The 27829-nt window shown below is 47.6% G+C and overlaps 1 protein-coding gene and 1 pseudogene across 3 annotated transcripts in view; one reads left to right on the top strand and one right to left on the bottom strand.

The window, feature by feature from the left end:
• HPCAL1 (hippocalcin like 1) overlaps positions 1–19569 on the bottom strand; it is a 72634-nt gene extending 53065 nt beyond the window's left edge. The window contains exons 1-3 of one of the 3 annotated variants that reach the window (XM_068396968.1): positions 19418–19569; positions 5238–5307; positions 2808–2854 (exon numbers count right to left, since the gene is read on the bottom strand). The gene's annotated coding sequence lies outside the window, so the exon portion shown is untranslated. Of the gene's footprint in view, positions 1–2807; positions 2855–5183; positions 5216–5237; positions 5308–19417 lie in introns of those variants that run through there. The other 2 variants (XM_068396961.1, XM_068396976.1) reach the window with 2 other exon arrangements.
• A 543-nt stretch (positions 19570–20112) lies between these two features.
• The window catches only part of LOC137661172 (endosome/lysosome-associated apoptosis and autophagy regulator 1-like), a 132127-nt pseudogene continuing 124410 nt past the window's right edge, over positions 20113–27829 (top strand).

Below are 27829 nucleotides of genomic sequence, written 5' to 3'. Positions count from 1 at the left end.
AGAAAATTTCACTGCAAAACTCAAGTCCCAGATGTTGCAGTGGCACATGACAGCACTACACTGGAGCAGCGAGGAGCCCCATTTCAGCTGCTGAGCCCCACATCCATGCAAGCAACAGGCAGTCTCTGCTGTTGCTCATGCCATTTCATGCCCTGTCCTCTGCCATGGGGCGCAGCTGCTCATGCACTCCTCCAAAACAGCACAGAGGGTACGGTGATGCCACTACTGCAGCCCCACCGCATCACACACGGGACCAAGACGGCCCTCATGCCCACATCACACCTCCAACCTCCCGGCACAAGCGCTCCAGCAGCACCTCGAAATACACCAAGGTACAAGAGACCCCAGCACGGGTGCGGATGGGGCCGTCCTGACCAGGGTGGCCCCAACGCAGATGCATATCCCATCGCGGGTGCGTCTCCCATTGCGTGTCTGGCTCCCTGGTCTCCACTGCTCAGAGCTGCTTATGTGCTTACAGGCAGAAACACGGGTAAGCAGCTTGCTCCGTCAGAGCCCACAGTACCCCGTCAGGAGAGCACCCAAGTGCCTGTTCCCCCCTTCCCCAGCCAGCACCCTCACCTCCAGGTGTGCTCAGCTGGCGTAAAAATCTGAGCTACTTTCAGGCACTTTCATATTATTTTCTTTCTCATGATGCTATGCTTTGCTCTGAAGCCACCCATGTGCCACTGGCCACACATTACATTTTGGAAAATGCACATCTGGCTCAGCACCGGTCTGCCTTGAGGTCTGTCTCTTGCTATATGTTAAATATGAACCGACACAGCCAGACCACCGTTAGGCTCCCTACAGAAACTGTTACACCCTGGAGATGTACCTTCATACTGGTATAGATCACCTAAATTCCTAAATTGGAATGAAGGACACACCGGAATTTGAGAAGGCAAGGAGGAACATAGACCATTAAAGCAGCAAAAATCTGATGTATAAACACCTGACACCTCTAAATTCTGCTTGCAAAAGTGCAAGTTTCCCAAGTTTCCCCAAAAGACCACAGGACATTCAGGCTTTTGAAAGCACTACCCAAAGGGACTACCCAGGAGAAAAAAAAAACCACATTAACTCTGGCAAGCACAGTCTGGAGTATTAACAAGTTTTTTACTTATAACCTATTCAGGTGTTACCTGTAACAACAAGAAAAGAAAATCCAATTTTAAGTACAATTTAAACTGACAGTTTAAAATTGCCTGGCCTTTACACACCCGGTATTACAGTCACCAACCCCATATTCCCCTCTGCCCTCAGGAAAAGAGAGCTTGATTCATCTTTCAACATCTCAAAAAGATCAACTGATGATTCAGGTCTCAATATAGCAATTACCAGCACAAACAGCATGCAGGTTTGTAATACAGATCCGGCCGTAGCTCCAGGGCTGGGGGAGAGGACAGGTTCATAAAGTATTATTCACAAGAGCATTTTGGCAAAAGGCACACAGGATTTGGCCTTATAAGACTCGTGGTTTACGGACATAAGCCTTAGTCAGAAGAACTGTCTGGAGTTAAATTAGCTCCCCTTACACACAAAACATGGATAACACAGTTTATTAAGTAGGGGATGTAACTGGTGACAAATACATTTAAGGGGCATTAAATAAGACCCTTAGAAATGTTAAATAACCATTTTCTGGCCAAAATGAACACGTATTTAAGGTGGACACAAACACAGTACAACACACCAAATCCCAGCATCCTCCCCTGCCCCGACAAGAACCGAGTGCAGATGTCTACATTCCAGCTGTACAGACACTTCAAATCAACCTGGGACCACCTGTATCAAAAGGCATCTTAACTATGGAAAATACATTGATTTGGAAAATGGAGAAGTCCATTAGAGGTTTGGGACATTGCACTGTAGTTCATTAGTCAGTCTGAACACACAAGAGCTCTAATAGCTTGTATCCTGTGCACTAGGAAAATGCAACTAAAGAATAAACTTCCTGAGCAATTAATGGGTAATGATATAAATTGGTTAATCTCATTGGAAAGAAATCTAGAATTGAGAGAAGAAACAGGCTACGTATTTCTCTAGAAACAATGAAAACAAACAGCGAAGGGTGCTACGGAGCAGAGTCCCGGCTGGCATTCGCTGGAAGAGAGCGGCTGCACAAGAGGAAAAGAAATTGCACTGATTTCCATCAGCGTAAGACATGGCTTCCCAGATGCAACGCCACAACATCGGCATTTCTTAGCAATCTCATTCTCTTGCAGCTCTTTACCCATTTAATGTTTCGCTTACTTACAAATAAGGACTTAATGAAGTGCATACAAATGAAACACATGGAAATTCTTGGGTTCAGGCAGGACAAAATCAGTCACACCGTAGAGATTAGTGCAAGTTATGCAGGTCATTTAACCCTCTGGAAGCTGCATTCCTTTAGATTAACACAGATGGTCAGAACAGAAGGAAAAAAAAACCACTGTTGCTCTCTGACACAGAAAACATTTTGCCCCACTGGACAGTGTAGGCTTTTAGTAGAAAATACAGTGTAATTTGTACAGATTTTCCCTAAAGTCAAATATTTTTAAAAATATAACATTTATTTCACTAACCAAGTCTCAGAAAATTCATTCTGGTGCAAAGGTAAAGCTTAACATTTTGGTGCCAAACCCCTACTCAAAGATTAGCCCTGCCAGCTCTAAAATTAAAGTGTGCCACAAGCTGAGCAAATGCAAACTTCTGCACCCAATGCAGAACAAAAACCAACACTTGTATTTTCTATTACTAATTTATTTTTTCTAATACTAATTTAGAGAGTGCCTTGAAAGGAGCAGGCTCTGGAAAGTACTCACCACCTATCTTGGAACCTCTTCAGAGAAAGTCCACGGGGCTCGATCACCTGGAGTAGAAGACACAAACCAAACACTTTACATTACAGTTTTCTTCTAAGGACAACCTTCCCACTTTTTGTCCTCCCCTGTAAAAAAATATTTTCCCAGCTTAAAAAGAAATCAGAATTAGTCTAAACATGCAAAAACTCTGCTTCAGTTCTTACCCTACACGGAGAAACAACTTTGTTGCCTGAATTTGCATTTTATTATTTGTCCTGAAACAGAAAAGAGCTCCCATGTTGAAAAAAGGACAGATTTCTCTCAAATCCTAACAGCAAATTCTTCTGGTGTTCAAAAATCTGCTGAAACCATCCTTCCTACTTTAAATCTTTCTTGTAAAACTCATCTTTCAAAAGAAGCAAGTATGAAGTTCAGATTCAGAAGTTTTGCTTGGCTTACATGTCAAAATATTACTATGCCAAGATCTAAAAAGAGGAGAAAAAGAAATAAAATACAAGGGACCCAGTTACAAGTTTTCTGGAGCCATTAAGCATTGCTCTGAAAGGTTAGAAATGACTTCTCTTCCCGTTGAGCATGCTTCTTGAGAAAGCAGAGTATAACAATTTGCATCCCTTCAGCATCTGCCGCTGTGAATCCTGAGGGTTCATCAGCGCTTAAAGAGTCACAGAGGAGAGCACCAGGAGTGAGCTCACCTGCTCCTGCGACTCCTAATCTCTCAAAGTCTGTGGATTAGAAAATCAAAAACAAGTGAGTCGCTCCAGTTCCCACTCTCCCACAGAGCCCTCCATGATTTCCCCCACTGCCAAGGCCAAGCACAGCTGGGAAGCATTCATCTCCTCCAGCCCAATGTGTCCAGCCCCACCACACCAACTTCTTTCCCGTCAGACCCTTGTCTGACCCAGTAATCCCACAACTTGTGTAAACAAAATCCTACCAGGTTTGAGATTCTGCTCCCAGGGACCTCCAGCCCACCCCTAAGACACACATTTGGCCTGCCCAACGCAAAACCCCCGCCACAGAGATCCCAGACATTACCAAAGCCTCCCAACAGTCACCTTCAACACTTCACCACCCCTACAAGTAGGAGTTTCTTCCTTTTGTGATACCAAACTCATTACCGCTTGCCCTAACCCCCACAGACATGGGGCAGAGGTTTCATATTTTTCCCCTTGCAGCAGTCTTCTAAGCACTGCAAACACGTTGTGCCAGTCCTTTGCCTTCTCTCCAGACCAAGCACCTCACTCCTTCCCATCTTTCCCCTCGGGTCCTGTTCTTCAGATCCCTGCTGGCCTCTCTCATTTTCTCTACGTCTTCCCCCAGATGCAGTGTCCCACCCTGGCTCCAGTACTCCAGCCATACCAAAGCACCTTGAGGCGCAACACAGGACACAGCAAGTCCATCCTCCTGTTGATGGAAGACTGTGTTTGCTGCTGGTGGGGCAGGATGATATTGGTAAAGCGGTGTGTGATCCACCACGATCCCAAGATGTTTTTCAGCTGAGCCCTTCCAACCACCCCTGGGTAGTCTGTACAGCCAACTCCTTCACCAGGGATAACTGCAAGCCCACGTTAACACCTTTGGGTGTGAATGATGGACCCTCCAAGTTAATTTTCTGATTTTGTCCAAAGCTATTTGAAAATCTAACCCCTCCTCCCAAGTGCTTGTAACCTCCCCTACTTGGGTGCTACCTGTGGAGTCTGAACCAGTATTTTATCAAATGCATCAATTACAATGACCCAAGCCTCTGGAAATCCCCACCCAATACTTCTTCTGAGCTTGATGACATACCGGAGCTAAGCCTGGAGCATGGTTAGCACACCTACACTGCACCATCCATAAGGCGAAAGTTTCACCAAAATTTCTTCTCCCTAGCTTCCTTCTGAGAATATCAAAACAGTGCCAAAAACCTAACTATGATTGAAGTACATCATTATCATCTGTTCTTCTTCTATCCACAAGACCTGTTACCCTACTGTAGAAGGAAATTAGGATGTCTGACATGATTTGTTCCAGACTAATCCATGCTGACTGTTACTCATAAGCACCTGGAACATGCCTAGGTGGGAAACAATTTATTAACTTCCAGGAAAATACTGTAATGAAAGTCAGACTGACTGTACTGCAATTCCATCTCCTCCTTTTTAAAAAATTTAGCAGTAGAGTTTTTGCTTTTTCATTGTTATGGAAACCTCACAAATTCGCTGAAGGTTTTCAGAAATAATCACCCAGAAGAAATTGAAAAGAACCAAAGTCAAGCAGCCAGCTGAAATCCAGCTGAAACACAGCTACAAATTACGAGAATGAGACCAGTGTCATGGAGGTGAGGTCAGGGCATCCCACCCTGCCATGGTGTCATCAGCCACCCCCTGCAGGTACCTTCTCCCCTGATCACTGGTGGTGCTGGTTGACCGGCTTTTACTGAAGACCAACCTTGCCGCATGCGTCCTCCCAACATCTAGGAGGCTGTTTTAAACAAACCCTTCCCTAAGATCCAGGGAACCTGGAAGAAAAAATAAAGAAAAAGAGAAAAACCCTTAAGTGAGTGCTCCCTAAATTATTCTTTTCCTATTTTATCCTGGTTTCTCCCCTCATCAGTGCAGATGTTAAGTACATCAGTCTCCTGCTCACAGGAAGGAAGATCCAAGACTCCATGAAATTTTCTACTACTCTTGAGATCCCTGGGCAGGCACTCACAAATGTTGCAACCTGGCAGCAATACAAGCATTTAAACAAGTCATTTTAGCCTTAATATCTTATTAGGAAGAAAACCTAGTATCCTCATTTTATACAGAGATGGATGTTATCTCTCCAAGCTGCCAACACAATGAAACCCAATGGAAAGGCAAGGTAAGGATTGAACCCGGTTAATGGCAAAATAGGAAACACAACTCAGCAGCTCTTCTGATTTCTCTTCTATGTTGCTGGTACAAAATTGATGTGCCTTCTCCATTCAAGAAACCTTACAGAATAGTGCTCAATTATTTAGACATATTTATATGTTCAAAATAAATGGCATTTCCCAGTCCTTGGCTAGATTCTGGCATCCCAAAAGACTTTTGGGGAAAAAAAATGGCTACTTAAATTCTTACAATCATACAAAACCTTTGCTGCAACCTGATAGAGTAGAGAGTAACTGGACAGCACATGTTAATTTCTATGTTAACAGCACATGAAGTATTTAAATCCACTGCCAATTAAAAGTAAGGTATAATTGAATTAGCAGAAGCAACTTCTGGCAGAAATTCAATTACAAAGCAGAATTAAAGGAAGAGATGTCAGTAACTTTTGGGAGGCTGGGCAGGAAGAAGCGAGTGCATCAATCTACTGTTTTCAGAGCTGCTAGCAAAAAGCTTAAGGAGACTGCTCCAAAGAATAATTTGTAAAGATCCTCCTTATATAAAGAGCTTCATTGACGGACCGGAGAAACCAAGCTGACAAATGTTTTTTTTCAGACCACACTTTGACCTCTCTGGCAAGGGTAAAACTCCCTCCCAGCGGTCACGCATCACCCACCCTGCCTGCCCCGTGAGCACTGCAGCTCTGCCATGTCCTGCAGCATCCTCGGACCTGCCTTAGCTTGCACCGAAGCCGTTGAAGACACCTTTATTTTTCTTTTATCTTGTTTTTCAAAGTGATTTTAACCCCATTCCTTTGCTTTGAGTCACAGACATTATATATTAAGTAGATTTCTTTATACGTGATGAAGAAGCCTCAAGTGTTGTGGGCACTTTTCTTCCTTTAATGGCCACTATCTATTTTACCTTGCCCTGTTCTAGCCTCCATTTGTTCTTCCCCTTTGGTTGATACTATGCTTGATCAATCTTGATGCTGATTATTGATAAGGCCCTTCCACACCCCCAAGATTCAGCTTTCACAATTGCATTAAGACAAATCAATACTGTTATTAACATTGCTACATTTGTGGATGGTGTGACCTGCCTGCAAACACCACATGCAGCAGTGGAGATAACCCCCAACACTACATGAAGTCTCTGCTCTCCCTTATTTGCAGTTTCTTTTTCAACTAGACTCTGTTATTTTATAAAACTGTGTTGTTTTTTTTTCTCTTTTTCTTGCAAATGCAAACTAGTGAGGGCTTGTAGGACATACAATTTTGCAGTCCCCTTTACATGTGGGTAGCAATAGGCCATGGACAGCCAAGAAACTAATTGTCCTGTCACTTGCTATGCAGTTGGACTAGATGATCGTTGTAGGTCCCTTCCAACTGAACTATTCTATTCTGATTTTCCTTCAGTCCACCCCAAGACAGCCAGCTCATCACCCACTACTGCGCCTCATCTTTGGCTGTTGCACTTCTATACATGCTCGTGGATGCACCTACACTGCCCACGTAGCCGTGCCAGCACTCGTGCTGGCTGACAAACTGCTCTGGAGTATGTCCACCCAGCCCTTCCTCCATAGCACAGTCTCTTCCCGCTCACCTCTTGTCCCCTTTCTCCTCCTCACCTTTCACACCAGGCCTGTAAGCCACCATGCTTGGAGCCCACCCAGAAGCTCTGAGAGGTCCCACCTCGACATATAATTCAACCCCCAGTGCAAGGAAACTCCCAGAGGACTCTATCCTCCGGGTTTGTTTTCTTTAAGGCCGCTACATCCCAGAAGAGGCGTCAGTCAGTTCACCCTGTCCATCAGAGGATTGTCACTACTCAAGCTCATTTCCAACCTAAGTCCCAGGGATCACTTACACCGCTCAGCATGGCTCAGAGAGCCCAGATGCCACCGCAGCCCAGCACAGGCTTGTTTCCTTTGGCTCCTGGGCAGACTTCTAGCCCATACTGAGCTCCAGGGTGCTACAACTAGAGATTTAGACACTGGCTAACGTAAAAGCTAATTCAAGTGTTCTCCTCAATACCCTGCTATGGCTGCAGTGCAGATACCCCTCAGCCTGAGCATTCCCTGAGGGGCTGGTACTGCTGAGAGAGATTTCTGTTGTGTCAACAGAACAAACTGCTGCCCCTCCTTTCTCTGCCTTGGATACTGCTAGTGGCACCTCTTCCATTACCATTTCACCCAAGCTATGTGCTTGCAACACCCCCAGAAATGTATTATAATCCAACCACTGTAATGGGAAACTGATGTATGGAGACCCTGCAGTGTCCCCAGGAACATCTCAGGAGGCATACAGTTAAGTCAGAGATTGAATGTCATTCCCTCAAGCCCCAGGCCATTAGCCAAGCCACAGGCCCATCAGCTCTGGTAGCAGACAGGAGATAATGCCCTATAGCTGCTTCCAGCTGTCACCACAACCATAACAACAGTGAATATCAACTTGAATGCATCAAACTGGACATAGGCAGTGAGATGGTCTCACAGCTCAAAAACTCTCAATGAAAGTTCCCAGCGGTCACCATACCGAAGCACCACTTCTCGGGCAGACTGCAACAAGGCAGCTGCCAGAGCATGAAGGAAACACCAAGCACCAACAGTATCAGGAAATGTCAACAGGGAGGAGTTCAAAACATTCCTCAGAGGCCATGTTTGCTTATTTGGAGCACCTCCTGCACCTATTGACTGAACAGACTGAACAGGCTCCCAAGCTACTTTGATTTCTCATGCTGTAAAGCAGCCTGCATTTTCAGGTGTCCAACTCCTGCCAGCTCTCTGCTTTCAGACTTTCTCCCTCTGCAGTTTATTTGGACAACTGTCCAACACAAATTTTTGCAACCTGAACCCTGTTGCAGCATCACCGGTACCTACACATGCTCAAGAAGCCCCCCCCGACACTGCTTCGTGAATTTAACCTGTAACAGTGAGGTGAAATGCAAAGCCATGTCCACCTCTCGGCAGGGAAGACAGAAAAAAGAATGGTGGATATTGTACCATTATTAAAAAAAAAAAAACCAACAAAACAAAACAGGGAGAGCGGGGCTGCTGGGTGTTGTGGGGATGGTGGTGTAATCTCTGCCCCAGCAGAAGGTTGTTTTCCTTCAGTTTCCCTTGGCACTCAAGTCTATCAGGTAAGTCAACAAGTCCTGAGAGCACGACAAGATGTTTACCTGGGTGCTTAAATGTAAACTCTCCAAGTGAGTAAGAGACCTACGTCTCTCTCTGGAAGACTGTGACTTGTGCTCCTATCCAAGCAGGAACGCCAGGCCTTAGCTGTGAGACATCACAGTTGGGCTCGCAGGAGTCACAGAAATCCTACCAAATGGACACTTCTATGCCCTTGATTTTTACTGCGGTATTTTAGGAATCACTCCATGCTGCCCCACACATCTCCACTGCACGTGTGCCGTGCTGGATCTCTCTTTACAGCACAGAAACACTTGGAGTACAATCCAAAAAACTTGGACCTGAATTAGTAGATTAGGTCTACAGTGAGTAACTGTTGTTCCACATCCCCCAAAACCCCACTCTGAGCATCCCTGAAGGTTTATTTATTGAACACAGCTGCAATGTAGTGGTTAAACCACTGACTGAAGAACAGTCTGAAGTGTGTGCTACACGAATCTTATCTCTGGCTGATGCTATCGCAATACAAACAGTTATCCCTGCCAGATCCAGGGGAACAACAGGGAAACCAACGGAAACCAAAAGAAGCCCATGCAAAGGAGAAACCTGCACACCAACAAGGCCTATCATGAAATACACATCATGGGCTACACCGCCACAGATTCACCTCGGTGGAGGCTGATGCCATTCCCCTGGCTCCGGAGAAGTTTTGCTCACTTCAGCCCAAAGCTGCAGACTGCATTTCTGCATTACATGTCGGTTTTGGCTCCAGTCCCTCCTGCTAACAGACCCTCTCACAAGCTGGCCTATAACCTCTGGCCACTGAGGATGACCATGCCATGATGCCCTGCATCAGAGGGGTGAAGAACCTGTACAAACATCTCCTATGCCAAGTTCAACGAGTAATTAGTATCTGCAGTCCTTACCACAGTTTTACACAAGCAGAGCTACTTATTTGGCTTATTAAACACACCCCAAACTTAGGTTCCACAAAAGCAACTAAAAGGAAACCACAACAAGGTAAGGAAGCTTTACAAACTCAAGGGTAAGCAAAGGCTTTTCCAGGACAACACCAGGGCTAAGACTAGAAGCCAAGCTGGGTAAGTTGATGTTATCACAGAACTGATTGCCAAAGTCAGCTGTATAAGCTCATGTACTCCACTAAATTCCCCTAGAAGCTGTGTGCTCCTGAAAGAAGGAAAGGAAGGTATGGAAATTCGAAGACTCTGCTGGCTAAATGCATTACATTTTATTTAACCTAATTTGAAGTGTCAGAACAAGATGAATTATTTTCACTTAAATATTTTTCACTTACTCAACTGCAGGGTTGTTTTGGTGGGGATTTTTTCCAAAGAGACTATTGACAAATGCCACATACTGCCTTGTTTGACTTGCACACAAGCAACCAGCCTACAGTTAAAAAGGATACAGGCCGTTGGGGGCAGAACAGTGCCACTTATTTACTCTATTTCCTCCTTTAAACTTTTTTCCAATACAATTAACTAAATTATGTCATTACACATTCATTGTCCAGGAAGTTTCTCTCTTCCCCTTTTTAGCCTCCTTTTCAGTTGCATTTCCCTGCTTCACAGGATGCTCTAAACTAAACATTACATTCAAGTTACACAATAAAGAGCTGGGAGGGATGGAGTGAATAAGGAAGGTCATGGGAAGGGAGGTATCTGCTAAAATAAGATTTGTTAAGCAGCTACGCAGGACATACTGTCAACTGCCTTTTCTTAAAGGCAATACCAAATTTGTATCAGCGAAGATACCAGGTGGAGGGACGTAACAGTAGTAGTTGAAAGAGTTCAAAAACTTTCCAAGGACTGAATGAAGCTTGAATTTATTCAAAAACCAAATTACAGTGATGAATGCTCTTATGGCACAGCCCAAGGTGCCTCATATAACCTTAACCCTCTCAGCATATTGAGGCTCTTTACACTACATAAAATCACAGCATATGCAGCTGCGATTAAATTGAGTTTATCACAAACTAGTGCTCCCGAGCAGATAATTTATTTCTTTAAAAAAATTTACACATTCCCATCTTCATAATTATACAGGGAAAACCACCTTGAAAGCAAAGCAGAAACCAGATGCACCGGTGTCTTGTTAACCTTCAGAGAGCTGGAAAAGCAACATTAAGAGCAAAACTTCCTGCATGCATCAATCACGGCTTTAGAGGCTGTAAAACATCAACCTCAGGTGACAAAGATTTTTCCAGGCTGATGGGTCTTCCCTGCTCTGCCAGGACAGGCTGTCACTTCCCCGCGAGCAGCCCTCCTGCAGCCCACAGCCTACCTTGGCATGGCCTGTCCCGGCACAACCAGGGCACGTGGAGATGGGGTTCAGCCAGCAGCAGGGTGTCTGAAACACAGCCGGGTGAACCCCTCCTCGGGACCTGCAGAGACACTCCTGTGACAGAGCTGGAAGTCCCCTCCTCTTTGTACGTGGTGGGAGCCACGACCTGCGTAAAACAAGTCACCTGGAGAAGACTGACAGGTGACCACCTTGAAGTCTACACTTTGGGATCTGTCACTGTTGCTACTCCGGTTAGAGATTTTTCCTTCTTCTTCCACTGCTGACTGACATTAAGAAATGGGTTTAAACAGAGGCCGATAAAGGGAAGCAGGAGCCTGGCATCTCCATGGCTTGATGTGGACAGCAAGGTGAGCTGGGGGAGGAGAGGAGACAAGCGGTGGCAAACAGGCACCCTGCAAACGCCACGGAGACAAGCGGTGGCAAACAGGCACCTTGCAAACGCCATGTCACGCCAGCCACGGGCTCTGTCCAGAGCCACAGAACCTGGCACAGGGAAGTCGCAAACGCTGTCACAGACAGAGCCTGCAGCGGTGGCTGGCCCCAAGGAGCTCAGCCTGCGGCACCGCTCTGCCCCAGCACCTGCACATCTTCCTCGGGTCAGAGTCAGACCAAACACTGGGCACGGGACAGCGAATGCACTCATATGGAAAGCAGGAGGCACAGCACTATACCCCTCATGATACTTAAAAGCCACTGACGGTTCATCTTTCTGCCTAATGACTGTTGCACCAGGAGGCACGCTCGTTACCAGCTCCTAAGCAGCCATTAATATTCAATAGTCAGCCCAGCCTTTTGCATGCGTACAGCTCAAGAATATTAAAACTTCCCCCAAAATGTTTTTGCAATGCTTTCATGAAACTGAGCAAGCAACGCAGAGCATACTTGTTAGAAACGTGCCTCCCCGCCAAGCATAAAAAGCCATCAAGCCCATTAATGAGGCATATAAGACCCCAGCACCATGGGCACCAAGCATCTGAAAACAAAGCTTGACACCAAGACACAGCTAACTCGAAATGTCCCAACACAAATGGGACTAGCCAACGCCTGTCTGTGAAGCTCCTGATCCCCAGAAGACAATGGCTAAGCCAGTTGCCGAGGAAGAAGATCCTTGAACGTGTCCTGCAACAAGCCAGAGCTCTGGAAATGGCCAGCAAGGGTACTTTCACTTCCAAACCACGCCTTCTGAATTACACCCATAAAAACCAGCACTCAGTAAACTCACTTGTTTCTGGTGCTATCGGTTCGTAACAGCTTGCCTCACTTAAGGGACAGGACTTCTGGAAAGCTGCAGCACACACCTTGGGAATAGCCTGCCAACAGTCCCCATCAGGGGTGATGAAAGACACAGGTAAACACCAGGAGATCTGAGAGAGGAGAAATCGCAATCAGTGCGGCTGAGGAGCTCAGATCTGGCAAAACCCGTGTGCAGTAAGCCGTTTTGTCAGAAGAAAGACCTCCTCCTGCGACAGGCACAGCAATTGCTTTGGTTCTTCACTCTGGAGGATCCAGCAATACCTCTGCAGGCGTCAGCGGTGGGGTTTTCTGCTGCAAAGACTCCTCTCCTCCTCCTGGCTGGCAGGGAGACATTGCTGGAGTCACAGATTCCTCCTCCTGCAACCACAAGCTGCTTTGGAGGGCTGTTCGCGATCGGAACAGGACGAGACAGACTCTTTGCTCCTTTGCAAAGTGCCACCAAGGTCAGGAGGCTTCCCACAGGGACAAGCCTGGCTGGGCAAATCAGCCTACAGGTTCAGGGCATCCTTAAGGAGACGGGAGAGGAGGGCTAGACAATGAATTAAAAATGAAGGGTGGTTTTCCCTGACTTTGCGTATCTCCTGAGAAAAACACAGCTCTTGGTAACAGGGCTTTAGGGCCAGATTTAGGAACGAATGCCATTTTAAGAAGCATGACACGAGCAGAACAGAAAGTTGTGGCTGCAGTCTACGGAGCTCATTCTCATTTGCTTTCAGACTATTACCACAGCTCCAATTACCCTCAGCTGGAATGAAATCCAATTTCCATTTAAAAAAAAAAAATAAAACAAGTATCTTCCGATACATCTTCTGACAGCCCTAGAACAGCCCCTGACTGGCCCAGGCAGAGCTGCTGCTCCTGGGACAGCCTGGCACAGAGGAGTGCAGCATCCCCAGGCTCACACTGTGCTCCCCAGGGGGACAGGCACACATGCAGTGACCAAACTCCTGTCCCGACAACCCGAGAAGGGGCCACAATCATCACTGAGGGTACAGCACCCAGCAAACATCCCCCCAGCCGACAAGTTGCCAACAGCAAGGGAGCCAACTGAAACAAAAAGGTCTCCCACAACTGATTTCAGTGGGTTTGCTCCACATCAGACCTAAGCCAAGGGGAATCATTTGCCATGGGATTTGGGGCAATCAGGCTCCTGACACGAGGGACAGGCTTGGCGTGCCACCCTCCATTGGATGTAATCATCCAGGCTTCATTGCACAAAGCCAGGAGAGAGGTTGGACACAGGCACATGCTCATGCCCATTTAAATGGTTCTGGCTCTCAGAAACCGCTCACAAGAAGGTGATTGTCAAATACCTGCATTTCCAACTCCCGTTTCATTTTGCATAAGGGCCTCCTTTAATAAACTCTTACCCGCAGGAGCACCCATTTTCTGGAAAGCCCCCCAGAATCCCTCTGAAGCAAAGCTGACATACGTGAGCTCAAGGGCAATAAAACTCAGCCCAGCAAAAATCAAAGTAGTGTCTAATCACGGAGGACCTTTTATGCTGAGCCCGCTTTCTTCTCCCTTCTCCTCCGTGCAGCAACTCCAGTGCTCTCAGTACAAGAGCTTTAGGACAGACACCAGGGAGAGGAGACTGGGAGAGGTGACACAAGACACAGGGGTATTGACCATCGAAGAAGAAACTCCAACTGGAGACTGCAAGGAGCAGCAGAAGCCCAGGTTTGTTCCAGGACGGTGCTCTGACCACTCTGCAGAGGACTATGAAAGACAGCTGTCTGCGATACCCACCAGCCAGGCAGCTCCTGCCAGGCCCGTGCTCCCAAGCCTACGTTTCAAGCTGCTGCCTTCCCTTCAGCTCTGGTGAAGGGGATACAGGGTTTTCAAGTGTCTTCTGATATATTTAACAGATGTTCCTTCTAGGCCCTTTCCTAAGCACCGCAAAGTATGCCTGCTTTCTTTTAAACACACTTTTCATAATTAAAGTCGGTGCTAATGGTTACGCATCCACAATGTCCTCCCTTGTAACTCCCACTTTCCTCTCACGCACTCACAGCTCTCATCATCCAGCCCCAAACTGTCCTCCAAAGGAAATTCTGCTTCACTCTCTCCGGGTAGGTTAAGAAATATAAAGCAATGTCTTTGGAGAAATACCATTTACCTGCTAAAAAAAAAAAAAAGCTTCCATAAAGAGAAAAAGGAAAGGATGCCCCACAAATGCTAACTGGCTTTGACAGCGGCTCTCTGCAGCACGACTGAAAGCAGCGAGCTCTCTCCCCTCACACCACAGGCAAGCTGCCAAGAACAGAGCATCCTGCGCACAATGCCCTTTAGAAAGAAAGCAAAAAAAAAAGAAATCCGAAAAAAAAAATCCTGCTACCTCGGAGCAAGGAAGAGCATCCCTTCTGCACAGACACGCTAGCCTGCGCGGAGCAGAGGTGAATGAGAAGCAGGGTGAGGAAGGCTCGCAGCACACCCACACCCTGGCTCCCGGCCCCCCCAAGGCATTTCTTTTCCTCCCTCCTCCCACCGCCGCCACCCCCGCCTATTCTAAAATGACTTTGCATGAGCCACGTGCCAACTTTCAAGCATCAGCAAGATGCATTTCCTTATCCCATGCCCAAGCTATACCATCCATCACATGCTCATATTTTCAAGAAATTACACGAATTTGGGGTTTGCACGCCAGAAGACTCACGTGCGTGCTCCCTCTTCCCGGGGCACCCAGGATGAAACACTTCTTGCGCTTCCACTGTGGGAAGTATGTTCCCGATGCTGGCACGCTGCATGGTTGGGGAATCAAAAACAAACCCCTTTGCCACTCTGACTAGTCCACAGGTTAATTCATTCCGATAAACCCATAGTCCAAAACAAAAACATAATTTAATTGCTAAACCAGCTGCCCAAGTTTAGCTGTTGCTCTTGGCAGGCGTGTCAGGATCTCAATACGTCTCGTTTTCAGCAAACATCTCTGTAGGTGCAAGCCATGCCTTCTACCCTTGAAGGCTCCAGGTGTCCCTGTCACCTAAATCCAGTGTTTTCTAACCCAAGCGGATATTTACAGGTGATGGTATCATCAGCTCCGAACACCTCTCTGAATATGTCTACAGCAACTGGAATACTAGCAAGCATCCTTTTTTTTTCCCAGTTATTAAACATGCATTTACCCAGCTGCACCCTTCCCTATTTAGGCAGCCTGATCTCCCTTGAAAAGAGAGGGCAGAAAAAGAAAATAAGGCTAAAACATATTTGTAGAAGTCACAAAAAAAACCCTCGCAGAAGGTCTCAAAGGCTGGTGCATGTATTCTATGTAACTATAGCTACATCTAAGTTTTGTTGCTGTTTTTTTTTTCCCTCAGCCAGATTCCAAGCAGATTGTGTCACTTGATACAGGCAGTTCGATCATTGGGAAACACGCAGCGTGCAAGAGGAGACAAAAGCTGACCAAGTTGTAGCTGGCATCTTTTGCACGGAACACTGCCGGCATGGGTTTCCACAGTATCTCAACTAACACATCACCAGGGAGAATTCCTTAAACTACTTGCTGCTTTCTCTGACTTTAAAAAGATCCACACCTACAGGACAAGAAACACTGAAATAACCATCGCCACCTCTTCCACCCTGGTTATTCACAGGTATCTACAAACCTACTGTGTAAATTATAAGCAGCATTTCTTTAATAAAGGCATATTTCATGCAGTGCAATCCACAAGAACTTCAATATTTCTTAGATTACGAGATGGATCTGCCCCCCTCCCCGCTCCAGCTCCTGCCTTCTAATTCCACTGCAATCAGTGCAGGAGAATGCATAATTCATCCCGCAGTGGATCCTATGGGTCTCCCACTCATTAAGCAACATAACACTGAACTTCCAGAAAGGTCACATTCCCTGGAGGTTCAGCTGAAGAGTGTTCTCTCCTATCCATTGAAAGATTCAGGGAGGTAAGGTAAGGAGCTCCTTCATGGAGTACTTGCCCGCATTGTTTAAGGATTCACCATTACTTTGCTACCAGAGTGTGACAACAGGCAGAAGATATTTATCTAGGGAAGTCAAGAAATGCAGAAATCAATGGGTTAATTAGCAGGTTAGCAAAATACAACCAACCCGTGAAAGCTTTTATTCAGCAAAAGGCTGATGAAGTGAAGATAATTGTTTGCATTTGTTAAACTCTCAGGATGGTAGAGGATTATTGGAAATTTCAGGCATTGATTTAAAACATTTTCTGCTCATTAAAGCTAAGACCCAACAATTTTGCAAGAGTAAATCCTTCCACAATCCATGGGTAGGATCCCACACAAATCAGTAATACAGTCAACATGAGCTAAGATAAATCACCTCTTGCCAAAAGAAATATAACTTCGGTCCGAGTTAAGCTCCATGAAGGTGCTGAAGCTGGACACAAACTACTCTCTAATACAGACAACGAACAAAGAAACTGATGCCACATATAGACATTACGGGAAGCATCCTAGGAACATGAGGAAAAACACATTTAAAAAAAAAAAAAGTCTGTTTTTCTTCATTCACTGGAAAACATATTGCATTTGTTACTGTATCTGACCTAAAAGTCAAGCTTGGAGGAAAGACCAGCAGTTCTTTGGAAAAGTGCGAGATCCTCTTCCCATGAGTATCAGTGCATCTTGCATACACAGGCAGCGCAACCTCATTCCTTACAGTTTCACATCACTAAAAGCAAGAAAAAAAACCCCAGCAATACAGAATTTTAATTCAGATTTCCCCCTTGATCTACCGACATTCTTGTCTCGCTCACTCAACATTCAAAAGAATATTGTCTTGCTTGAAAAAAAAAAAGAAAATCATGTTGCATGAGTATTTTAATTGCAACCATTTCTAATCACAGATCACTTGCTTCTTTTTGCCTTTTATTTTTTTTGCAGAGTCATAATCCAAGTTTAATGTTGCTTAGGCTACAAAGTAATCTCTATTACCAGCTCCCAACAACCGACCCATGCTATTGCCATGCCCAGGAGCTCGGGTGGCAGAACCAGGCACCACGGTGCCAGCTGCAATGCACACCGAGCAGAGCATTGCCTGCACCTCCACAGCCTCATTCCATAACTCAGAAGGTTTGTCTACACTTACACAAGTCCCTGCTGGTGCAAGCATCCAGCTGCAAGAGCAAATCCTGCTCATTCAGCTGGCAGAACTCTTCTCACCGTTGCGATTCCCTGAACAGACGAAGCTATGCCAACAAAAAAGAACTTTTTTTGCCAACATAGCTGACTCCTCCGCAGAGCTGCTGCCAGCATTGCGACAGCCACTCCATCACGGCACGCGCTCCCCCCCTCGCCCCCCAGTTTCCTTCACTTCCAACTCTACACAGAGAAATCCTAAATTTAAGGCAAGAAACAAAGAAAAGAAGAAAACAGGTGTCAGGAAGAGGCGTCGCGCGCCCCGCTGGCTGGCCAGCATCTCCCCACCTAACCCAAGGGACGATGTGGGCTGATTATCTGCCTTTTTTCCCCAGCCTCACCACGCTAGATAAAATCAAACACACACAGTTGTAAGATCCTTTCGCCTGAATCGAAGGGCTCCCGATCCAAGCACCTGAGAAGAGTCGAGGTACCGGGAGCGAGGTGCATATTCGGCACCGGAGCACGCAGGACCCTGAGAGGGCTCCTCTCCAGCTCTGCTCCCTGGCTGCCGTGGGAAGTACCCCATGATGCTGGTGGGACCCCATGCAGGACAATGTTGTCATGCCAGCGGGCTGCTGAAATATCCCCCCTCGTCTTTGCTCGAGTTTCATCTCAGGCAAGAAGAGCTTTTGAACCCAAAACCATGACAAATGGCTCCTACTGGGAAAACTGCAGAATATTTTGGGGAGGGAGTAATTGATTCCTCCTTTCTTTCCCTCACAGAGGAAATTTGATCTCCCTACCAGATTTTCACTTGTGAATGGGTTTACAGGATAAGGCTCAGTTTCAGTGCTTGCATGTAAGTACTAACGTAAAAAAACTCAAGATTTTGCCATAAAGGTGTAAATGACCCAGCTGTGAGCAGGGGAGACAGACCTACTGAACACCCAGCTGTTTTTCTCAGCAACCTTTCATTCCACATAATGCATTACACGACCTTTTCCCAAACCGAGCAGAAACTTCTTTGCATGGAAACTCACTTGTAAACACACTTGCCTTGTTTTATTCCCTGTTTCTTGTGATTCTTGGTACTCGGGCAGCTATTGCACACCGGAGCCCTGCGCTCCCGCAGGACCGACCCCCGGCAGCCCCGATGCAAACCAAGGCTGGCAGACGTCTTCGCTGCCACGACCTCCCGGGAGCAGGGTGTCTCCCCTTGCCCCAGCTTCAGGGGACCCAGGTGACCTCGGCCGCAGCCATCTGGCCTCCAGCGCGGCCGCAGACATCTCCCAGGGGAGGAGGCAGCCAAAAAAAGCCTACTCACCAGAGGCAAATGCCAGCATTTTTGAGAGGCCGTTTGGGAAGGTGGCAAATAGGAAGTCCGGATCCGAAGGAGTTGACTCAAAGCGCCCTGCAACATTCATGCGGCGGGAACTTCGCCGGGTAAACCATTAACCACCATAAAGCAGAGCTGCGTAACTCCCTTTATCATCAGGCAAGACTCACGCACACCCCAAATACATACGCGGGCTGCATGTGTATGTATACACACACACATATATATATATACGTACAGATATCCATACATATACAAACATATAAAGAAAGACACAGAAATATGCGCATAAGTATTTTTTTCCGCGAGCAGGGGATGACGCTGGCAGTCCCCGCTGCTCGGGGCGAGGCAGGCGCTGCTACCGCAGCCCCGCGGCGGCGGGGCCGGGGGAACCGCTCCGCGTCCCCCGACGGCGGAGGGAGTGCCGGCCCCGCTCCGCTCCGCGCCCCGCGAGGGTGTAAGGGATGCGCGGAGCACCCCGCGCCCGCAATCCAGCCGGCAGCTTTCCAACCTTCGCTCCCCAAAAATACCCTCCCCTAAAGCCAGAAAGCCCCCCTCCCCCCCGCCACACCTCAACTCCGCTCTTCCACAGTCCCCGCGGCGGCAGAGGGCAGCGCGGCTCTCCCGCAGCCCCGCCGAAGTTTCGGAGGCAGCCCCAGCCCCTTACCCGGCTGGCGGAGCGGGGTCCCGCGGCGGCCTGGAAGCGGCGGCGGCGGCGGCTCCTGCGCGGGGTCGCGGCGGCTTCCTGGGAGCTACAACTCGGCGGCGGCGCCCGGGCGAGCCGCACGCCTGCGGAGCGGCGGCGAGCGGGGAGGGAGAGAGGAAATGAGCGGGAGGCGCATTGGAGGGAGGGGGAGGAAGGAGCCGTCGCCGAGGGACCGGGGAGAGCGAGGGGACGGAGCTCAACTTCCCCGTCGGGGCAGCGGGCGCGGCTGGGGGGGGGAGGTGGGGGGAGGGCGGAGCGCACCGCGCCGCTGCTCCGCGGCCGCCCCGCGGCGTGCGCAGCGCCCAGCCCCGCGCAGGGCCGGCCCGTCCGCCCCTGCCGCCGGCGCTCCCGCCGAGCCGGGCCACTTGGTATCGCCCTGCCCGCCTCCCCGGGCCGCCGCCGCCGGCGGGCAGGAAGTGCGGGGCCGGCGGGGCAGCGCGGAGAGGCGGCTCCGCGGGGCTGCGCGCCCGCGGGGGGTCCGCCCGCCCCGCCGGCGCTCGCTGCCGGCCTCAGCGGCAACGCGGGCGTGGGCATGGGGAGGGGGTGGAAGAAAGTTTGGCTTTTTCGGGGCTTTTGTCTTTTTTTTCCTCATTTTTTTCTTTTTTCCCCCTTTTTTTTCTTTTATTTTTTTTAACCCCAGAGGACATCAGGAAGCGATGGAGCGGGACTCCGGTGGCACCGGCCCTGTGGGCATCTCCAGCGCGGCTGGAGGCGGCGAGTTCCCGGTGCGCCGGGAGGAGGGCGGCAGCTTCGGGGCGAGCACCGCAGCCTCGCAAGGCACCCCTCGCCTCCCTGCTGAGCAGGGCGATGCGGGCACCCCTGCCAGCCAAAGTGCCCCCCTCCCATCCCAGCAGTGCCCCCCCACCAAGGCTGACAGCGATACAGGTCGCTTTCGTGCAGGTACATTTGGCACCGACAGCTGATCCCGGGGCTGGGTGTAGTCCCACCCGGCTGGAGACTGGTTCCGTGGGAGACGTGAACTTGCCCAGCGTACCCGCGTACCCCATCACAAAATGGAGGGGATTTAGGGATTGATGCTAATCTGCTTCCCGAGGGAGGTAATTGGAAGCGTTTGCTCAGAAATACGGCCTGCAGCAGACAAAGAAATGAATCCTCCCGTGAGGATTTATTCGCCCCCGCCCCCAGCCGCTGCCCAGCATGTCAAAAATCTATGGAGAGTTTGGTGTAGTTGCCACCGAGCCTTATCGGCAGCTTTCACTCTGCCTCCCCTTAGAGGAGACTAAGCGAGCACATTCAGTGCGGTCAGGAGACAGATAAGAACTGAACAGAGCTGAAATCAAGGCCACACCAGGAAAAAGATACTTAAAGATTTTAGGGACAAACCTTGGGAGGCAGGGGATGAGGGGCGGGAATAAACAGAAAAATACCACCGCCACCAAAGCAGCAGTTTTTCAAAGCGTATCTCTGTACAAAGTCCAACAGTTTTTTCTAAGGACAGCAAAAAAAAAACCCCAAACATTTCATGTGTACTCTGAAGCATGAATACATTGAAACTGAATACATTGATGCAAAGAGATGAAAATGTTACTCAACAGTAACCATTTTCTCCAAGGCCTTTCAGAAATAGTTCAACCATTTTGCCAGCTTAAAAAAAAAAATAATAAAAGTGTCAGCCCGAGGCAAAGAACAAGCTTGGAAACTAAAGAACCTGAATAGTTAAAAACTAGAAGCAACTCGACCAGGAACATATAATGGAAAACTGTATGCAACCGCCATCGCTGCCAACTTCACATTCTTGAAGCTGGGCTCTCCTTGCAGGAGATGATTACACGTGAGTAATCCCCTTGATTTCCCCGCAAACCCTTCCCTGTGCGAGCATTGCCCACGTAAGCACGGCAGCCACGGGAATGGGGCTGCGGCTCCCACCTTGCCTCTCCGGCTGCTCTGCCAGCGAGGGCAGTGGCGGGGGTGTCGACACCACCTTCCACCCAGGAATAGGTGGCAACAGAGCAAGTACCTGCTTGAGGCCTCATCTGAGATTTGCAGCTCTCAGGGCTGACGTCTGGTGAGAGAAGGCAGTTTATGGCACTCAGTCCCGCTTTCGTTTTTAACGGGGTTGTCACCCAGTAGCCCCAACAGCAGCAGGTTTTCCTCTGCATGGCACTGCCCCACGTCCTGCAGTGGACATGTGAGCTGGGACCTGCAGCCATTGCTGGAGGCTGCAGCAGTTCCTCGTGAGGATGTCCTGCGTCAATGGGGCTCGGCAGCTGCAAGCGCCCTGCCCTTGGTTTGGGGTGATCCTCGGGTGGGTGTCCCCGTGCTGCACTGCACCTGCTCAGCACAGTGCTCGAACATTTCTGTCGGGAGCTGCCTATGCTGAGAGACTGTGGGACAGTTTATGGTCACTGGGTACTTACTTGAGAAGGACTCATGGCTGCTCCTCTTTTCAAGCCCTCCAGTATTCTGCATATTATCCCATGATAAATTGCATAAATACTGAAAATAATTCTGGATTCAACAGTTATTGGGGAACACACAAGCAGAACCAAATGAGGCGTTACTATCATTTATACCCAACTTCTTTCTTCAAGAATTGCACCCTTCTGGCTACGACCAGATACAAGATGGTGCAATCCAGATGACCAACCAAAGAAGCACCACCAAGACTTCAGATTATTTTGAGTTCTAATGCTTGATAACAAGCAATTCCTGAGTTACAGAAATCCCTTGGGAAATAAGGAAGGATAACCACAGAAAGTTGTCAGCTGCTCACAAACGGTCTGAGATGAAAAGAAGCTGCAGATTGATTCTGGCAATGCATTTGTGAAGGCTGCTGCTCCTGCTCTGCAGCCTCCCAGCTCTGCTCTCCTCTTCAGAGAATGTGCAGCACGAAGACTGTCAAGCCCTACACTTCCCAATTAGGATCTGTATGTAGGCAGTTACCTTCTCATATTATGCACTTAAGTGCGTACTTGAGCATACTACCATGAGAACTTAATGTCCTGTGAATTATTGTGTTCAGTTTTGGGCCCCTCACTACAAGAAAGACATTGAGGTGCTGGAGCGAGTCCAAAGAAGGGCAACGAAGCTGGTGAAGGGTCTGGAGAACAAGTCTTGTGAGGAGCAGCTGAGGGAACTGGGGTTGTTTAGCCTGGAGAAAAGGAGGCTCAGGGGAGACCTTATCACTGTCTACAAGTATCTGAAAGGAGGTTGCAGTGAGGTGGGTGTTAGCCTTTTCTCACAAGTAACAAGTGATAGGATGAGAGGAAGCGGCCTCAAGTTGTGCCAGGGGAGGTTTAGATTGGGTATCACGAAAAATTTCTTCACTAAAAGGGTTGTCAGGCATTGGAACAGGCTGCCCAGGGAAGTGGTGGAGTCACCATCCCTGGAGGTATTTAAAAGACAAGTAGATGTGTTGCTTAGGGACATGGTTTAGTGGTGGACTTGGCAGTGTTAGTTTAACGGTTGGACTTGATGATCTTAAGGGTCCTTTCCAACCAAAATGATTCTATGATTCTATGAAAGTAGGCACATTTGCAAGATTGGGCCCACTGGGTGTATCATCCGGCTTATTTGAAGTTCTTCTTTTGATGACGTTATGTTCATTAAGCCTGTCTGTAATACTCCCATGATGACCTAGCGTGGGCCTTTGGAAACTTAAATCCATAGCTGCTTTGGCATCTCAACTTTCGTTTGTTTTTTCTTTCTGCTTTTCATTCTGTTGCCACAGTCAGGAGAGAGAAATAAAGAGGAATTAAATTAGATTCATCTGGATCATTCCAACTGAATTTGACAATACTGTGTGAAATTCCTTCTGCTCTCTGGGGTTTAATCACCAAGGGATTAGATGGAAACTAAAGTATGTGAGGTGTGTGGCACACTGCTATTCTTTAAATATCTGCCATAATAACGTGAGCTTCATAAGGCTATTACTAATCTTGAATTATTACCTGCCTTCCTGTGGTTTGGCATGATTAAGGAAGAGATTAAAGCGATATTTACCTTTTTTGAGAAATTCATCAGCTTGACCTGGACAGCCCAGCACCAAAAAAACAAAGGAAGAAACTACTGGAAAGGATTAAGCATTCAGCTCACTCTTCCCCCCTCTGTTGCTCTCCTGAAACCTGTCATGGTTGTTGGGATGGAAAATGCTGGTGCTTCAGGAAGGGCTGGTTGGCAGCAGCATCCTTGAAGGTGGCTGATGGCTCCAGCCACTTTCAGGCCAGGTGTCTGGTGGAAAGCTTGCGTGGGTCAGAGAGGCTTTGATCTGCCTCTCACAGAAGAGCCAGGACTTGGCCTCCACTGCAGACAGTGACAGCAAAAGCACATCTTCTGGCCTTGAGCTGGGGACACAGTCATCCTGGTCATCCCCATGCTACCCTCCTGGAGAGGGACAGCACTTCTCCGGTGGAGCTGCTGGCCAGCAGTTTTGCCTAGGAAGAAGCTCCTGCCTGTCAGGGGCATTTTCAGGACAACCTCACGGGAGCAATCAGAGGAGTACCTTCTCCATCACTGAGCTTCCTCACAACTTAAGTTTGATGGAAGAAAGCACCATTTTGAAAGATACTATAATTATTTTAATTTTTCAGCCTGTTTTAATCTTGCTTTAGGAAATCCCTCACCACGGAATCACTTTAGAGAAATTCAAAAGAAAACAGCAATGGAGAAGTGCAGCTGGTGTTATTTCACTGTGATAAAGCCAAGCTGGATGGCAGGTGCTTGGGGAAATATGAGGGGAAAATCGTTTATCAGAACTATTTTCTTTGATAAGTTTTGTCTTCCAGTAATAAAACCCTGGATGCTCATCTATAAAGCCTCCCATTTTTTTACTACCAGATGCTGGGGCTTAAATCTTTGCCTGCATCAGTTTAACCCCTCTTTGTGCTCCTTTCCTTTGCATTACCAGCTTGGACATAAGAGGCAAACAGACTTGGGAAATGCCAGCTGCACGCATTGCTCTCATCCGCAGCATGGGCAAGCACCATCGCCTGAACAGGCAGACCCAGTTTTTAATGTGCTACCAAAATAAATATGCCAAGGGGTTTTGTTAGTCGTCTGGATCACAGAAACTGGAGGTGGAAAACAGCGGTTTTTATAGTGCATTTTCCTGCCAAAGAAGGATTATTCCCTGCAATATCTTCTAGTGCACTTTCCTGGCCTGTTTTAAACGACCTTGGAGGATGGGGAAAGGCGGGAGGGGGGAAACTGCTAGTGCCCTCCGGAGTCCCTTTGTCTAGTTTCAATAAAATAATGTGGAGCAAGTGCAAATGGGCGTTCAGAGAATTTAGTTACAACACAATATTTAATGTATTTTTTTGCATGCTTTTTCATCTCCAACCTACTTGCTATGCCTGCCGCTGTGCCAGTAATATCAGATAGATGTAAAAAAAAAAGTAACAAAAATAGTAGCAATACTCCATCATCACATGATTTCTGCTTTTTATCTTAGCAGGAGATTGTCTTGGGTGAGCTTTCTTCCCCTGCGAGGAAAAATGAATAGTAAGAGCTGTGATGATTGGCAGTAAGCCTGAGAACAGCAGATGTGAGCCTGCACAGCTGGACAAAGGAAAAAAAAAAGCACTTTGCTACCTACATTTGTATGAAGGTTGTCCCAGGGATGCCCCAGTGCCTACGGGGGACTTAGTATAGAAGCAGCCAAAGCCACCAGGCACATTTACAAGTATAAGAGCACTTGATGTCCTTTTCAACGTCAAAGACAGCAACGACTAAAGCATCATAAAGGAAATGTAGCTGCGTGGGTTTTCCCTCTGATAATAGAATGACTGAGGGAGGAAATATTAAAAAAAATTAGGCCTGACAAAGGTGAAGAATTTTTGAATTAAACCAGCACATTTTCATTTCATTTACTGTTGTCTACCAGTTTATTACATGGAACTCTAGAAAGGACCTGATTTCGCCTCCCAGGCTGCATTTGCTATGCCAGACACTAAAGTTAGGTGTCTTAGATAAAATTTTGGTATTAAAGCTTCTTACACAATAAGGGAAACCCCCTGCTAAACAGCGAAAATTAAAAAGCCTCATTTTTCTTCGTGTTGCTTTACTGTAGTTTTGCACTTTGGGGCTTTGCCACAATGTTTGCTGGGATTTATCACCAAAAAAAGTGTGATACGGGGGGTGTTTTAACTAAAACTATTTAAAAAATTGGAATTTCCTATGCTCCATAGCCTGCACATGCTTATTTTGAGTTGCATCTGCCCAGAACCCAGTTCTCCTGTGGGATCTATGCGCAAGGATACCTGCTATCAGGGCAGAGCAGCAGGGTTTTGGGTATCTGCCTGAGATCCCATGGCATGATGGAGGCCTCAGCATCTGTTGTGTTAGCATTCCTGCACAGGGTTTTTCCCCACACCAGCAGCAGCAGCAATATCAAAACACAAAATGCCATGTCTAACTTGTCTGAGCAGAAAATAACAGGGAGCCTTAGAAATGGAAGGGGTCCCACAGAGCCATCGAAAAACTGTCTTGTCTATGGGATGCAACAGAGTGAACTCTGGGTTTGTGGTCCAAAATGGCAGATTTATGCTGAGAGGTGGGACAGAGTAAGAAAACTCAAGTGTTTCTATGCAGCAGCAAATATCAATGCTGTTACTTGTTTCTGTTCTGAACCACAACAGGAAAACACAAAAGCCAGAAATTAAGTGTGAAAAATACCCACGTGTCTAAATGAAAATCAATGTTTTAACCTAGCATTACAAAAGCTTTAAAAAGCAGAACAAAACAAAGTATTTTTGTTCAATCAGAGCAATAAAAACAGTATAGTAAACCTGGTATTTCCCTACAGCGACTTTCAGTTTTGCTAAGACGTCTTTTTTTTCATGTGGCTGAACAAAAGAGGAAAAGAAAGCAAGCCGACAGCGCTTTCTGGGATGCTGGAGCCAACAAGATGTTAATTTAGCGCTCTGCCAGCCTGCGTGCCCTGGGATGCCTTCCAGAGGCACACCCCACACACCACCCTCAGTATGCTGCTGCCCCAGCACTCTGGGGTTAAGGGGCTTTGCATCATGCTGCACCCCTCATCCAGGGCTCAAACCTTCCTGCCAGCACACCTTGGTCTTCAGGCCACTCTTCTCTCCATAAATTCACCCTGAAATACTTGATATTGAAATTCCTTTCAATGCTCAAAGGGGGCTTATAAGAAAGATGGGGACAGACTTTTTAGTAGGCCCTGTGGCAATAAGACAAGGGGTAATGTTTTTGAACTAAAACTGGAAACATTCAAGGCCAGTTGGACGGGGCTCTGAGTAACCTGATCTCTAGTTGAAGATGTCCCTGCTCAATGCAGGGGGGGTTGGAACTGGATGACCTTTAAAGGTCCCTTCCAACCCAAACCATTCTGTGATTCTGTGAAATCACAGAGCCTGGTCAAGCACCATTTCCCTTGGGATCAGGCTCTCCCGCTCAGTACCTGAAGGCGAAGCCATGTGCATCATTCAGTGCAATTTGGAGGCAGTCAGATTGATTTTGGCACGGGCGATAGAGCACTCTTGTATTGCTCCTGTTGGTAATTAAGAGAAAGCAAATCACAGGGGAGGACAATAAAAGTATTAATTAACAACACTTTAAAGAAGAAAAAAGTTAGTAGGTTTAAAAAGGTTGGTTTATGCCTGAGGAAAATACTTCAATAGGGTAATCACATTGTTGGGCATTTGACAAATGCACACTAATAATTAAATGGGGGTATTGATTACGCGTTTAGATAATCACCAGATCCTCCGTGCTGTTGCAGAAACGTCCCAATTCTGCTGCCTCAAGCTTTGATTTCAAGGAGTAAAAAATACACCTAATTTCAAGCATGCAGACAACAGCATTGCGCTCAGTGGCCTTCACCTGACAAGTCCGCCTGCGTTTCCCGTCAGCTGGAGTGCCCAGCATATGAGCCTGCAACGCCACGGCAGCCTGCGGGCTGAGCAACAGGCGCTGCAGGGCCTCCGACGTGCCGGGGTTAGCTGGGACAGGCAGGAACACAGGCTCTGTGCCCAGCCTGGGGAGAGCGAGAGGAGAGGGAGACAGAAGGAGCCACCGATGTGGTGGGCCTGAGGCAGGCGCACAGGGGAGCAGCATCCCTCTGGGAGCTTGATCGGCAGCTAGTGCTGCTCACCCGATGGGGATATCACAGCAAAATGTAAAGGACTCGTACTGCAATGGAAGGATTTTTCCCACTTTCTAGCCCTACTAAGCATCCTGCCGTACCTTTGCAAAACACACATTTTTCACAAGAGACAGGGAGAGGGGCAGCGACTTTGCAACTAAAAGCAATCGCAGTTCTCAGGGATGTATAATCACCTTTTATCATAACGCAAACCATGAGGCAGTTTGCTTCAAGCAGAGGATATCTTCCCCCCTCTCCAAACAGACAATAAAGGAGCCTGCTAGCAGGATCCAGGACAACGT

This window comes from Nyctibius grandis, chromosome 1, assembly GCF_013368605.1.
Source record: "Nyctibius grandis isolate bNycGra1 chromosome 1, bNycGra1.pri, whole genome shotgun sequence".
NCBI classification, from domain to species: Eukaryota; Metazoa; Chordata; class Aves; order Nyctibiiformes; family Nyctibiidae; genus Nyctibius; species Nyctibius grandis.
Note: the sequence above shows the minus strand (reverse complement) of the source record. Positions and strands in the feature narration are given on the sequence as shown.